The 13,350-nt window shown below is 43.1% G+C and overlaps 1 protein-coding gene across 32 annotated transcripts in view; it reads left to right on the forward strand.

Moving 5' to 3' along the window:
• Nucleotides 1-445: 445 nt before the first annotated feature.
• Nucleotides 446-13,350, forward strand: part of ENOX2 (ecto-NOX disulfide-thiol exchanger 2) — a 284,254-nt gene continuing 271,349 nt past the window's right edge. For 5 of the 32 annotated variants that reach the window (XM_070292028.1, XM_070292040.1, XM_070292014.1 and 2 more), the window contains exons 1-2: nt 630-835; nt 2,426-2,485. The gene's annotated coding sequence lies outside the window, so the exon portion shown is untranslated. Of the gene's footprint in view, nt 836-2,425; nt 2,488-13,350 lie in introns of all 32 variants that reach the window. The other 27 variants (XM_070292038.1, XM_070292045.1, XM_070292035.1 and 24 more) reach the window with 12 other exon arrangements.

Consider the following 13,350-nt stretch of genomic DNA (forward strand, 5'->3'; position numbering starts at 1 on the left):
ATGCCTGCTGTGGCACCATATTTTTCCAAGGGAAAAAATATAGCTCCCAATTAGAAACAAATATACATTTCCAGAAACTTTAAAGTGATACTAATGATGGTTCACACAGAACACATTTTGACAATTTAAAAGGACGAGTCAAAATTCTTAGCTTATCAGAGTATAAATAACATTTTGCAAAAACCCCCGAATCAAAACTTAATGAGAATTTCAAATTGCGATGAAGTGTTTGCCCCCCTCCCCCCACATGCCAGTAGCTCAACCAACAGTAAAATCAATCTAGAACCTTCAGCTGACCCACAAGCACAACCCCATACCCCAAGAAGGGCGATTCTGTAAGACAGCACATTTCAAACTACAACATCCGGAACACTGTCCTCAACACGAAACTCTGGGGACAATAGGAACCGGGGGAGGGGGCTGGCGGAGGGGAGGAACTCTGGGTACAAAAAATGAAAGGTCTCGACTTCATCTCCCACAATCCTGTCTTCACTAGAGTCTCTCCGCCAATGTCAGTATTGGATTCCACCCCCTCTACCAGGAAGAACAGCCTCCAACGACCTCAAACTACATTTCCCAGGAGGACAAGGGCTCGGGCCTGAAGCTCCCCCGGTGACCAGTAGCCAATAGGAGACACCTCAGCGGCTGCAGAGTGGGTGAGAGTCCAACCTGGGCCTGGGAGCCGGGCCTAAGCCGGCAGCGCCAGGCGGGGAGTTCAGAAGACTGTCGCCCGGCGCCGTGCGCCGCAAGGGCACTGCCTGCTCGGAAGCTGCGGCACCTCCCGATTTTCCGCGGCTCTATAAGGAGTCGCGCTTCGGTAGCCGGGGAGCTGGAGGTCAGAGAGGCAGAAAGCCTGAGCCGCTGAGGCTGGGGACTGTGGGACTGAGGGGGCCTAGGGAGGATGGTGCTTCCGGGTCCGCGGGCTTCAGCCCTGACTCCACCCAGTTCCGCCTCCGAGCGGGAGGGGGCTTCGGGCAGGGAGGTGCGGTGGGCTTTTGAGGTCTCCGCGCGCGTTCCTCTGGAGCCTCGGGAGCGTACCCTCTTTTCTCTTTTTCCTCAACTCTGCCCTGTATCTTTTTCCTCTACAACGCCATCCCGTGTCCCCCACCCCGGCCTTGTGCCTCCTCAGACGTCTGAAGTTAGGGTTCTCCACCAGGGTCTTCCCTAGGCGGCGTCTGGACTCTCCTTACTGCTTGCAGGAGTTGGGCGATCTCTTTTTCCTCTCTTTCAATTCGCACTTAGGGTTTGGGCACACACCTCTCCCCCACACGCACACCCCTTTCCCTTGCGGGGTGGGAGTTCCTTGACACGCCCTGGGAGTGACTTTTTGTCAACTTTTCAGTTTCTACCTCTGATGGTGAGATCGTGATCGTCGCCATCTCTTTATTGGCCCTACAACCGCTTGCCCCTTGCCTGATCGGGTCTTTGTAGCGGAAAGGGTTTCCCCTCAATTTTCATAAGGGATGGGCAGCAGATGAGGGAAGGAATCTCGCTTTTGAGAAATAGGTGTTTAAGGTTCAGTGCAGTGTTCTGATGAGAATAAAAGGCAAGTTAGATTTTTTTTTTTTTAAACGAGCACTTGAGGGCTTTCCAGCAAGCGTTGATGTTGACAGATATTTAGGGGGCGCACCAACTGCGGAATAAAGTAGACTGTGCAAAACGACACTGTATTATTTTATTATTAAAAACGCGTGCAAAAAATGCTGAGGAGGTAGTGGAAGGGGATACTGATGAGGTGGGAAGGTTGATCCATGGGAAGTCTAGCCTAAGGGTGGAAGAGCTGAAGGCTTGAAATTCATCTGCTTCCAGACCAATCCTTGTCGGCTTTGGAAAGGAGATGAATTTTAATTTGGGCTCCAAAAGAGTAAAGAAGACTTGAAATGGGCTAAGAGGAGAGAGAAACTGCTTCCTGATACTGGGGTTGGAATTGGAGAATGATAGAAGAGGTAGATATAACAGGCGCTGCTGCTGCTGAGTCGCTTCAGTCATGTCCGACTCTGCGCGACCCCAGAGATGGCGGCCCACCAGGCTCCCCTGTCCCTGGGATTCTCCAGGCAAGGACACTGAAGTGGGTTGCCATTTCCTTCTCCAGTGCATGAAAGTGAAAAGTCAAAGTGAAGTCGCTCAGTCGTGTCCGACTCATAGCGACCCCATGGACTGCAGCCTACCAGGCTCCTCCGTCCTTGGGATTTGCCAGGCAAGAGTACTGGAGTGGGGTGCCATTGCATTCTCCAGATATAACAGGTGAGATTCCCTGAACTCCAGTAAAATGTGTCAGCAGGGATAGATTGGGAAAGAAATAGTGTTGAAAAGCTCGGGATCATAGGCTACTTTAAAAAATCCTTGTAGTTTGGATATTATTCTATATCAAATAAAACTGAAAGCAAAAAATTAAGATTGGGTGATTTTTGTTTTTTCATCCTAGGGGAACCTGATTTGAGATCAATTCTTGGAGAACACAAAGAAGTGTGGTGGTATGTTCCAGGTGTGAGTTTAATTTAAAACCAAGAAGAACTTTGTCTTATAGCCTGTTTTGTTTGTGGCTATTCTTAGCTACAATCTATAGTTGTCATTTTAAAGCCTGGTGATGTAAATTTATTTTCTTAAGAAATGCATTTGCTGTCCTTGTGCATCATATTACCTGAATTGTAGTCAATTCACTGGGCAGACAACAGTGATTGCTATTTATTGAGCCCATGAATGTTCCAGGCACTATCATAAGCACTTTGTTGCATAATATTAAGAGTCTTATGGTGTAGGTACAATTTTTCTAGAAGAAACTAATATGTCAAGAACTTAAGCAACTGCCTAAAGTCACATTGTTTGTAAGGAGTTGAGCTGGGGTTTGGAAGTCAGATTTCTGACTCCAGAGTCCATGGTCTGTCCATCATGGTTTGCTGGTCCCAATGTTCACTTTTGTTCTTGACTTTCCATTTGTGGTAAGGAGAGGTTATTGTGAGATACATCTTGGCAAAAACACAAGTGATGCACTTTGAGCTTCTCTGTCAGTATGTATCTGCCATAAAGTAGCTGCCAAAACCAAGTTAGCTTAACTGCTACTGCAGCGTGGCTAATTGTGTCTGCCAAAACTGTAGTCAGTATTACTATCTCTGATTTAGATGCTTCTCTTTATAAAACTTGTCATCCCTCTAAGCTATTTGGGCCTGGACAGAATTTTGCCTTTTATTATATTTTAGGCTTTAAGTGACCTTCTGGGACACTGGGTCTCCTCCCTGACCTTTGCCCCACATGAAGCATTGGAGATGCAACAGAGTATGACATGTGAGCTCTCTAGGTTTAGTTGGGGAGATAGAGACTCGTCATTCTGAGATAATATAGTATGTAGTATAACAGAGACAGGTGCAAAGTGCTACCAGAGGATGAAGGAAGGTGTGACTGTCAGGGAGAGTCAGGAAGAAGGCTTCTGTGAGGAGGTGACTTGTCAGATAGGTCTTGAAGGGTAAGGAATTTACTAGGCAGGGAAGAGTGGAAGAGAGGCCTTGCAGATAGAGGGAGCAGTCTGTGAAAGATATGGTATTTTTACAAGAGCAAAGGTGTGTCCAATATTGAGGGATTCACCTTGGCTGGGGTGCAGATTGTTTGGGGAAAGGAAGGTATAATGGTAGAAGAGTCTGGAAAGATACGTCAGGGCTGATTTGTGAAGAACTCTGAACTCAATGATGAGAAGTTTGGATGGGAGGCTAACAGGGTAACATAGGCTCACATAGGCCTATGTTTCTCAAAATGTAGGGCATCTACCACTGGTAGTTACGTTGTACTCCCACAAACATTTACAAATTTTATATATTCTGATGTGGCTTATAAAAAAATAACACCAAATTACATCATCAAATCTAGGGTGACTTAAGATACACCTTAGTGAACATAGAGAGTAACCAGTTTTAAGTTGATTTAAAAAGAAATAAGTAAATAATCGTACACATGGTTTGTGAATATGGGAAAATGAGCAGGTAATATTCCAATGACTGAAACTTGGGAAATAGTGCTTGTTGGCAATAAAAAGAAAAACATGGAAATATTTTAGATGAGGAATGTCATGGTCAGGTTTTCGCTTTAGGATGTGCTGGAAGGAGATGTGATCAGTTAGGAGGCTGGCAGTCTGTTCCAAAGAGAGCCGGTAAGGACCCAGGGAGCAACACACAGGAGGAGGGAGCAGAGTTGAGAGACACTTAAGAGGTGGAATCTGTAGGACTTTGTAGGTTTGAATATTATTATTTTATCAGTTTCCAAGGTGGTGCTACTGCTCAAGAACCCACCTGGCAATGCAGGAAACATAGGAGACGCGGGTTCAATCCCTGGGTCAGGAAGATCCCCTGGAGGAGGAAATGGCAACCCCCTCAGTAATGTTGCCCAAAGAATCCCATGGACAGAGGAGCCTGGTGGGCTACAGTCTACAGGGTCACAAAGAGTTGGATGTGACTCAAGCGACTAAGCACACACACACGCATTTATCAGTGTCATCTGAACTATTTTAAAAGCTTGTAGGCCATGTGCCTGTTATCCTTTTTATGCTAACATGAGCATATATTGCCTAGATCAGGCTATGTACATATATATCCATGAAGGTAACAGTGGAGGCTGTTGTCATGAGGGGGTTTAGATTATACACAAGCATCCTCACTGTCTTACCGAGTATCCTTGAGAGATACAAGATACAAAGAGTTATACAAGGAGTATGAGTGTGATCTGTGATCCTTAGCCATATGAGAAACTCCTTCAAGACTCAGCTCAAATATCAGCACCCCTGTGAAGCCTTTCCTGTAATTCACCCTCCCTCCACCACACACACACACACACACACACACACACACACACACACACACTCACGCATGCACACATGAAGCAAGAGTAGGCTCCTGGCTTCACAGCACCCTGCACTTAACCTCTCTCCTCTGTCCTGTACCATACCATAGTGTGCTAGTCTGTGGATGTGTCTCTCTCTTCCCTAGACTGTGAGCTCCTTGAGGGCAGGGACCAGCTCTTATGTATCTCCACACCGAAAGCATCCAGAATACTACTTGGTACATGAAGTGAAGTCGCTCAGTCGTGTCTGACTCTTTGTGACCCCATGGACTGTAGCCTATCAGGCTCCTCCATCCATGGGATTTTCCAGGCAAGAGAGCTGGAGTGGATTGCCGTTGCCTTCTCCAGGGGATGTTCCTGACCCAGGGATTAAACCCGGGTCTCCCACATTGCAGGCAGATGCTTTACCATTTGAGCCACCAGGGAAGTCCACTTGGTGCATGGGAGATACCTTATAAATGGTGATTGGGTGAGAAGAATGGATCAACATATTTACATGAATATAACTCTGGACCTTGGTCCCACAGAGTGCCAAATACCATAAAAAGATTAGCTGTTTGCTGCCTTTGCTGCTTTTGCAGAATGAAGTAGTAAGTTAAAGTGACTTGGGTATACAACTTCACTCAGTTCAGTTCAGTCGCTCAGTCGTGTCCGACTCTTTGTGACCCCATGAATCACAGCACGCCAGGCCTCCCTGTCCATCACCAACTCCCGGAGTTCACTGAAATTCATGTGCATCGAGTCGGTGATGCCATCCAGCCATCTCATCCTCTGTCGTCCCCTTCTCCTCCTGCCCCCAATCCCTCCCAGCATCAGGGTCTTTTCCAATGAGTCAACTCCTCGCCTGAGGTGGCCAAAGTATTGGAGTTTCAGCCTCAGCATCAGTCCTTCCAGTGAACACCCAGGACTGGTCTTTAGAATGGACTGGTTGGATCTCCTTGCAGGCCAAGGGACTCTCAAGAGTCTTCTCCAACACCACACTTGAAAAGCATCAATTCTTCGGTGCTCAGCTTACTTTACAGTCCAACTCTCACATCCATACATGACCACTGGAAAAACCATAACCTTGCCTAGACGGACCTTTGTTGGCAAAGTAATATCTCTGCTTTTTAATATGCTATCTAGGTTGATCATAACTTCCAAGGAGTAAGCATCTTTTAATTTTGTGGCTGCAGTCACCATCTGCACTGATTTTGAAGTCCCAAAAAATAAAGTCTGCCACTGTTTCCACTGTTTCCCCATCTATTTCCCATGAAGTCATGGGACCAGATGCCATGATCTTCGTTTTCTGAATGTTGAGCTTTAAACCAACTTTTTCACTCTCTTCTTTCACTTTCATCAAGAGGCTTTTTAGTTCCTCTTCACTTTCTGCCATAAGGGTGGTGTCATCTGCATATCTGAGATTACTGATATTTCTCCTGGCAGTCTTGATTCCAGCTTGTGCTTCTTCCACCCCAGTGTTTCTCATGATATACTCTGCATAGAAGTTAAATAAGCAGGGTGACAATATACAGCCTTGTCTTACTCCTTTTCCTATTTGGAACCAGTCTGTTGTTCCATGTCCAGTTCTAACTGTTGCTTCCTGACCTGCATATAGGTTTCTCAAGAGGCAGGTCAGGTGGTCTGGTATTCCCATCTCTTTCAGAATTTTCCACAGTTTATTGTGATCCACACAGTCAAAGGCTTTGGCATAGTCAATAAAGCAGAAATAGATGTTTTTCTGGAACTCTTGCTTTTTTGATGATCCAGTGGATGTTGGCAATTTGATCTCTGGTTCCTCTGCCTTTCCTAAAACCAGCTTGAACATCTGGAAGTTCACAGTTCACGTATTGCTGAAACCTGGCTTGGAGAATTTTGAGCATTACTTTACTAGCGTGTGAGATGAGGGCAGTTGTGCGGTAGTTTGAGCATTCTTTTACATTGCCTTTCTTTGGGATTGGAATGAAAACTGACCTTTTCCAGTCCTGTGGCCACTGCTGAGTTTTCCAAATTTGCTGGCATATTGAGTGCAGCACTTTCACAGCATCGTCTTTCAGGATTTGAAATAGCTCAAGTGGAATTCCATCACCTCCACTAGCTTTGTTCATAGTGATGCTTTCTAAGGCCCATTTGACTTCTCATTCCAGGATGTCTGGCTCTAGGTGAGTGTTCACACCATCATGATTATCTTGGTCTTGACCGTTCATTATACTATACACTTAGAAGCGCAGGGCCTGTGTCTGCCTTATTTTTCCTTTAAGCTCCCACATTTAGCAGGGAAGAATATGTAAATAAATTAACTCTTTCCTCAATCTTTATCTAGTTTAAAAATTAAGGTTTTGTTTTGTAGGAATTCAATAAATACTGGTTGAACAAATGAACACCATGCTTGTTACCTTAACTACCATTTATACAAGCAAAACATAGATCTATCCTTCAAAATTTACTATCCCAACTCACTACCATGTACATTACTTTTTCTATACTAGTCTTATAGATGTAGTGATGCTTTCTAAGGCCCACTTGACTTCACATTCCAGGATGTCTGGCTCTAGGTGAGTGATCACACCATGGTGATTATCTGGGTCATGAAGATCTTTTTTGTACAGTTCTCCTGTGTATTCTTGCCGTCTCTTGTTAATATCTTCTGCTTCTGTTAGGTCCGTACCGTTTCTGTCCTTTATCGAACCCATCTTTGCATGAAATGTTCCCTTGGTATCTCTACTTTTCTTGAAGAGATCTCTAGTCTTTCCCATTCTATTGTTTTCCTCTATGTCTTTGCATTGATCTCTGAGGAAGGCTTTCTTATCTCTCCTTGCTATTCTTTGGAACTCTGCATTCAAATGGGAATATCTTTCCTTTTCTCCTGACTAACTTCACTAGAGGTTTCTTTTTCTTTTCATTTTCTCCCACTCTCCTGTGGTTTCCCTTATCTTTTTTTTTTTTCTTTCTCACGTTTATCCACCCATCCTGCTGTTCCTTAGGCTGGGCCATTGCTTCGCTCCTCTTAACAGAGTTCACATTGCTCCTGCCCCAATACTCTGCCAAGGATCTACCCCTCCTCTCTACCCACCCAATCCAGTTGATTTCATCCTTGAAATCACTCTGAAAGGGGTCTCCTCCTACTCATAGAGACTACTAATGGGGCTGTAATTTGATCCTGCCTTTCTGGAAAGAATATGTCAATATCAATCAAAAATCTTCAAATGGAACATAGCTTTCAACTTCTAGGGCTCTATGCTAAGGAAATCAATGTGAAGTTTCTAAAAATTTAGCTCCCAGGATGTCTAGCCCAGAATTGTTTATAATAGAAAAAGAAAAAAGAAAGATGGAAAGAAAAAGAAAAAAATTACATTTTAGATGTCTAATACTAGAGGTTTGAATTAAATCTATGATGGTGCATCTACGGATTACTAAATAACCATATAAATTGATGTTCCCAAAGAATATTTAATGATGTAGAAAGTTGTTTATGATATACTAAAATAAAATTTAAATTATAAAGCTGATAGATCTGTTTGCACACACACATACACACACACACATACACGTCACGCATGTATGCTCACCCCCCAAATCAGTGTTCATATACATAGGAAAAGTCTCAGAATGTTAAATACATTAAAAATTATTAATGGAGTTTTCCTGTAGATAGAAAAGTTACATGAGTTCTATTTTTAGCCTTTTCCATATTTTTGCTAATCCTCTATAATAATAGATTTGTACTTTTTTTAAAAGTTATTAAAAAATGCTTTCCCCATGTCTACCACTATTGCCATTGCCTTAGTTTTTGGGCATACTGCCCCCTCCTACCCTGCAACACACATATGACTTCTACCCAGAGTTACTACTGCCTCCAGCCTACCTCCCTTCTAATCCTTTCTCCACCAATGCTGACAGAATGAATGATGTTTCTAAATCACAAGTCTATAGCTATCCAGCTCTGTATAAAATAGTTCAAAGGCTGCCCATTGTCCTCTAGATAAAAATCTAAATTTCATAGACTGTTTATAAAGCCTTTGAAAATCAGTCCCCTGCTTTTGTTTCCAGCGTCACTTTTTCCTGCCACAGCTAACTTTTCTTGGAGACTTAGGCCAGTACCTGATGCCTAATAGGTGTTTAGCTAATGCTAACCAAATATTGGTGTTCATTGTATGGGTTAACTATTGTGCCAGGCAAGTTGGCAGTATTTGATTTCATCCTCAGAGTAAAAACGTTAAATACACACAATAGTTATCCCTTTTTACAGATGAGTCCAACTAATTAAATAAAAGTGGTAAGAAAGTAATCATAATAAAAAAGATTTTTTTTCAGAAAAAATCAAACTCCTCTGTCATAATACAGCTTTCATTTTTTTGTGGCCCCTGCCAGTCTTTGTCAGTATGCATCCAGACTTAGTTCATTCCCCTGGGCAAGTTATATGTGACCACAGTATAACAAGAACAGTCCAGACTGACATGACCTCACTACATCACTATTCACATTGTGTTAATGTACAGAAATCCTTCCTTTGTGTATACAACACTTCATGCAGGAGAGACAGAAGAGCTCCAATTGCTCTGTTTTTCTTTCTGTTTTGAAATTCTATGTCTTTTGGGATGGGGATGTCAGCAAAGAGCTACAGAAAACTGTGATAGAATTGAATGTACTAGAAACAACGTGTCTCATGGGAGCCAGTGTCATTGGTTAATTTATTTTTTTAAAATGTCATGTAGATGTATTTTCCAGCAATCTGTCCCCAGGGAAGACCTTGCTTGAATTCAACTGTTAATCCTATTTACAGAATGCAGCTCATGCATGCACTATATTCTTGCATTGTTAAGTGATCTTTGACGTATGTAGTGGATTACCATAATGACGCACAATCAGGTGAGTATGAGATATCTGATTTTCTCTACAAAAATATATCAGTGTTCATATTGTCACTCAGGATCCTGCCATGTGGTCTTTCCTTCATTTTTCTTACAAATAATACCCATTATGCAAAAATGGATGCTCTTTAAAGGATAGAGGTCCTAAGCATGAATTGTCAGAATAAAATGATACTGCCTTGTAAGGAATTCTCACCAGTACACTCCAGTAAAAAGAATGCATAGTTCTGCTCCATGATCAAATAAGTTGAAATTGCAAGTAGAGTTTCATTTGATGATTTATTGTGAGCTTACTATGTCCAAAGCACTCTGCTAGGCACTGCCCTAGATACTTATAAATATCCCCTTTTCAAGCCTTCCAGACAGACAGATCTAGTGTACATACAATAATTAGTGTGAAAGAGCAAAGGAAAGAAAGAGAAGCTTTCAACAAGCAGACCCATCATATAAATGAAAATTTACTACACTGAAAATCGGGATACCTGCCAGTGGGGATTTATTCTTTTCTTTTTTTCTCCCTCTGTCTTTTTCCTCTGTGGGATATATAGGCAAAAAATGAGCTCCCAGATAGCTGATAAGCAAATGATCTACTTCTCTATTTACAAACTGTTTGAGGGAATAAACAGGGACTTTCTGTATGTCCAGCCCTGCACAAACCTGCTGGGGATGTTGTGAGAGTTATGACTGTGTCAGCTTTTCCAGGGTTTCTGTCTCTACTGCGGAGATTTGGCAGACACCTCAGACAAATTTTATGTCTCTTAAATCTTGCTCAAGATAGACTTGGCTTTTAGATTTATATGTACCAAAAAAAAAGCGAAGTGTTTACCAGTTTGACATTTTTGAAGATCAAAACAGACTCTGTTTTTTAAAAAAGTTCAGCACACACCTCAGTTTAGTCTACAGAAAGGGCTAATTGCTTTTGCTGTTTGTTTGAAACAGCTGAAATGTTTACTTTCTAGAAGTGGCAACTGATCATATGTCTAAAGATTTATATGCCAGGACCCAGTGTTGCATCCTCTTTCTCTTGCCTGCAAAGTCTCAAGTTTTGCTATAATCCTCATTGTAGTTTTTTCGCCTTTACTGATACATAGTAGAAGGGCTGTAGGATGGGAGGTCTGGGGACAGATATTGGCAATCTAGGAGAAAAATAAAAGATGGCTTTTGTTAGCTCCTCCCTGTCCCCCTTTTTGGTTCTCAGTTTTTCAATGGTCCCTTAAGCACGATAGTGATAGGTGAGACTAGGAACTGGAGAACTTTCCATGACTCCTTTAATAAGGCTGGTCCAAATATATCAGGCAGAGAGAGCACAAATACAGGTCTGGCTGTAATTCAGAACAGTTGAAACACTGTGTAGAGAATATTACATAAACAACATGGCTTCAGTGGTGAACTGTGAAGACAACTTTGGGGAAATCCCTAGTCAGGGCCCTTCTCATCCACTCCAGCTGCTCTTCTTAGCCAGCAACAACTGCCAATAAGAGCTTCCTGGGGTTAAAACTGTCCCACAGTAAGGCCCCATCATATGCTCTTCTACCATTTCTTCTTCAGGCAAGTCCTCGAACACACTTCACTAGGATTACTTTGGTCACATAATATTCTAATTTTCACCTTTCAAGAGATGCTTAGTTCGAATTCAAGGAGCACTTGATATTGAAGCTTATTTATTCAATAGACATTTAAGCACATATACAGGACCAGACCTTTTGCCAAGTGCTAGGAATTCAGTGATGAATTAGAAGTTGTCCCTGCCTGCCCTTAAGGAGCTCACAGTCAAATTGGGAAGACAGACAAGCAAATCAATCATTTTATTACAATAACAAAGGTGCTCAGAGAAAGAGCTATGTTATAAGGTGTCTTGGGAACATGATGGAGGAAATTACTGCTAGGGGTGGGCTCCTTACAGACCAGAGTCTAACTGTGCTGAATCACAAGATGAGTGGGCATTGCCTAGAATCTTGGTGGACAAAGGGGTGGTGGGAAAAAATTCCAGAAAGAAGGAACACACCACATGCAAAACAGTCACTTGTGTAAAAATGAATTGTTCAGAAAAAGGTGAGATATTGTGTATGAGTCCCTGGGAGTGTAGAAGAGGGCACAGGATAAGGATCTGGGAAGGTTTCTTGTGGCCAGTTGGTGAAGGAAGTCTGTTTTTAAGGAGCTTGACCTTTATCCTCTAAGTGGGGATGAGCCAGCACAGGGTTTTAAATGGAGGCATAACGTGATTCGATTGGGGGATGGGCTTTATGGGGAAAAAACTGGAGACAAAGTCCACCCTTTTGACTTGGGAAGTGATTAGGGAAGGCAGTCTGAGAGACCTGCTCTAATCACTTGCCCCTGTTGAGGAATGCCGTCTCCACTAGGTTGTTCACTATACAAGGATCACTGTGAAAAATCATTTCCTTCTACACGCAGGACAGAGCTTCCTGCACACCTTCACGTGTTGTTTAGCTGAATAGTCATTCTTTACAACTCAAACCAGTGCTGCCAGTAGTAATTGGGGCTTGATACTCATGAAGGAAATCAGAATTTCAAAGCATAGCTGCCTGTTTAAAAAACCGTCTGAGGCTTATTTATTGCTTACTGAGTCAGTGGGTCTGAGGGAGAGAAAAGGACAGAGGGTGAAGAGGTGGCTGTTTAAAAAACGGGCAGCAAGTAACACAGATGAAGAAATGACTGCAGTGGCCTAGTTGTCTTTACTTGAGTTGAAAAATAAATAATTTGAGAACTTCTAGTTACACACAGACAAAAAATGGGCAGCACACTTGGAAATCCCTAAAGGCCACATTGAAATAAGGGAAGTAGAAGATATAAGGCCAGAAGTACATGAGTATAAAATAAATGCACGACGAAGAGAACTGTGCCCAAAGGGTCCTATCTAGCCAATTAGTTTTGGAGCATATTATTTCTCTGACTCAGATACTATAAATGGCTTCCCATCATCCATAGGATGAGGTCCAAACTCTTTAGCCTGGCATTCAGTACTTTCTGCTGTTTGGCTCCAACCTGCCTTTCCCATCTTCATACTTCTGTCTTAACAGAACTTATCTGGCCAGCCAGTTACCCTCTCAGACACTGCTTTGGCTTTCCCTCATCTACACTGTGAGCCCTCTCAGGGTGGTGACTAGGTTTCTAACTTTGAGTCTGCCGCAGTGCCTAGCACAGTGTATTGCATATAGTAGGCACCCAACCAGGTGGCGCTAGTGGTAAAAACCTGCCTGCCAATGCAGGAGATGCAGGTTTGCTCCCGGGTCAGGAAGATCCCCTGGAGGAGGGCATGGCGACCCACTAGTACTCTTGCCTGGAGAGTCCCATGGACAGAGGAGCCTGGTGGGCTACAATCCTTAGGGTCACAACGAGTAGGACACGACTGAGCAACTTAACACACACACAAATATATCTGTGGGTTGAGTATTGTTCCTCACCCCCACCATTCTTTTCAATTTCTCTACTTGTTGTTCAGTCACTCAGTCGTGTCCAACTCTTTGTGATGCTGTCCTGCGACTGCAGCACACCAGGCTTCCCTGTCCTTCACCATCTCCCAGAGTTTGCTCAAACTCATGTACATTGAGTCAGTGATGCCATCCAGCCATCTCGTCCTCTGTCGTCCCCTTCTCTTCTTGCCTTCAATCTTTCCTAGCATCAGGGTCTTTTCTAATGAGTTGGCCCTTCACATCAG

This window comes from Ovis canadensis, chromosome X, assembly GCF_042477335.2.
Source record: "Ovis canadensis isolate MfBH-ARS-UI-01 breed Bighorn chromosome X, ARS-UI_OviCan_v2, whole genome shotgun sequence".
Classification (NCBI taxonomy): Eukaryota; Metazoa; Chordata; class Mammalia; order Artiodactyla; family Bovidae; genus Ovis; species Ovis canadensis.